At 43.7% G+C, this 2540-nt stretch overlaps 1 long non-coding RNA gene across 1 annotated transcript; it reads right to left on the reverse strand.

Annotated features, from left to right (window-relative positions):
- Positions 1 to 683: 683 nt before the first annotated feature.
- LOC120967462 (uncharacterized) lies at positions 684 to 1507 on the reverse strand. Its single transcript, XR_005761233.3, has 2 exons — positions 1241 to 1507; positions 684 to 1094 (listed from the first exon to the last, which is right to left on the reverse strand). It is a non-coding gene; the product is annotated as an uncharacterized lncRNA (long non-coding RNA).
- Positions 1508 to 2540: the final 1033 nt, after the last annotated feature.

The raw sequence follows: 2540 nt of genomic DNA on the forward strand, positions 1-2540 counted from the left end.
GGCAATTCAGAAGATATTTTGGCCAACGAATTAAGCTTGTTATCTAAGAAAACTTGCTGGCCAAGAGATAAAATTTTCTAGTTGAGAAGGAGAATATATAAGGCCACGTACGGCAGATGTTTTGGGTGGATCAATCTTGAGTTTCTCCACAGACATCTGAACTTTGGCATAGAAAGAGCTATGTTCGTGAGAACATGCTGGTTCGTCTCTTCTTGAGTGCACAATAGGAGACAGGAGACCATTGTAGCTTGGAGGAGAGCCTGTACAACTCGTGCACCACGGCGAGGGCATAAATCTCCTTGAAGACAGCGCCTGCCGGCGTGCCTTCAAGCTGCTGCACCACGATCTGCTGCGACCACCTCTTCTTCAACAACAGCTGCCTGCGTCCTCGTCCCCAACATATGCCGGGGTTTATCGCCTGTGTAATTTCTCAAAATTGGTAGGCAATCCGCTGGTTCTGTTCATGGTCTTGCTGCCAAGGCACATCAGATTGGAATTAGTAATCTATCTATGGATGGGGCATGTCCCTCCATTGTTGAGTTCGCTTGTAATGACTGTAACTGTTTCCGTATGAGTAAAGCAAAATGGTCTGTGCTCCCTTCGGTTGACAGTTAAAACTGAAAAATGTCAGTATATTGTATATACATTTGAAGCCCAATGGCTCTGTATCATAAAGAATGATATTTGCTCACTTCTGTTGCTGGATTTCTGCTATATGCAATAACTGAAAAAGGAATAGTACATGGTTAAAGTATTGTATATGCTAGAATAGTACCGCTGCAAATATAACTTTTGGTCTACAACTTTCACAGGCACAAGCTAATGACTGAAGCCCTATATAACATTATTTTCCTGGGTACTATTTACATCAATACAACCATATTAGAAACATCACACTGCAGTACACAACACGCACATGAATTATAGCAAAACATCCCTGTAGACAATATTTTGTGTGCTTTTTCCTGATGGGTCAATATCCTTATTTGGCTTTGCAAGTACTCTAGTGTTGCAGGAGCTATTCCCTGATGAACAGAATGAACATATGCTGCATTGCCTTTCATAGTGTACTGTTTGGACATAAACACAAACACCTTGCATGCAAGAAAAGTAGAAAAATCAGCAAGCTATAGTCAGACCAGTGGATCTGTATTTCATATCATCCTCAGCAAGAAGAATCACTTGCACAACATTCTCATGCAACAAAATCTCAAAGGAACAGAAGAATCAGCAACCTCACCTGTGGTCAACGGCACTATGGTCAGCTGGCGATGTCCAGCTCGTATGAGCCTTTAATCACCAGGTGGAAACAAATTTCGAAGCAAGCCAGAGCCTGCAAGGAGACGGGGCAATCTGGACGTGGAGGTGATTCGGAGGTGCTGCCATGCAGGGTGTGTGGACCGGGCATGGACCAATGGAGCTGCTGGTGTGTGAGTGTGACTCACGGGCTAGAGAAATTGAAGACGGAGCATCCAGATTCCAGGGGAAAGACCAGCGTGAGATGAAAAATGGGAGGTTGGCAGGGAATCGATTTGCTAGAGCCAGGAGGGTGGAGGTATCGTGGGTTACCGTGGGCTGTGGAGTTCTCCAGAAGGGGCGATTCGTTTTCAGGTTTGGCGGGAGTGCGTGAGTGGCGAATCCGAGTGACACAGGCCGTTGGATTTAATAAGTTGACAGTCACAGATGATTCGATTCTGGAAGTGGCGGGTAAAATATGAGAGAAGAGGGCAGATTCAAATATTCAAAAAATCGTGTACTATAGTAGTAGAGATTTCTGAAACTGATAAGGCACGCAGTTTTCCAGTCCATTTGCAAGTTCAAACGGTGCAGGAACTTATTACGTCCAAGGAACTCATCACTCTTTCGCTTTCCTACGGCTAGTTACGTGTGAATAACTATTTTTCTGCGGTTCTATTGCGGGAAGTGTCGCGCTGAACCGAACGGCATCTGATCCCGCCTCATCTACAGCGTGGAGAACTTTATGATTCGAATCACTAGAAAGACTGGTCGGAGTATAGATATTTTCCAGATTTTACTCTGTGTTAATTGGCGTGTATAGCTGCATGGGTCCAACCTGCATCGATTGGACCTGACGAAGAGTTTCTAGTACAACACAGTCAACCGTTCTTACGGAACCTGCTCTATGTGTTGTAACTTTTATTTAGTCTTACCGGCTCTATTCAAGAGATCCCATGTCATCCAATCATACACACACATTCATACCATCCAGCTCAACGTGGCAAGAAATAAGATAATCTATTTTTTGCTGTCGCCCCTAGTGTCTTAGAGTAGCAGTCACAATCACAAGTAGTAATCCCTAGTGACGTGCCATTACGAGGCTTAGATTGACATGCATGCTGGTAAAGATTGTGAGAATGCCAGTTTTTTATGTCATGAGAGAGTAATTAATACGAATTTAATCTTTTTGTTGGAGCCTTACTTCTTCTTTTTTTTTTTTACCAAAGAGCTTCACTCACCCGTCTTTCACATTTTCATGGCGCTCGCCGAAACAAGATCATATTATTCTTTGGTTTGGCAGC

This window comes from Aegilops tauschii, chromosome 6 (assembly GCF_002575655.3).
Source record: "Aegilops tauschii subsp. strangulata cultivar AL8/78 chromosome 6, Aet v6.0, whole genome shotgun sequence".
NCBI classification, from domain to species: Eukaryota; Viridiplantae; Streptophyta; class Magnoliopsida; order Poales; family Poaceae; genus Aegilops; species Aegilops tauschii.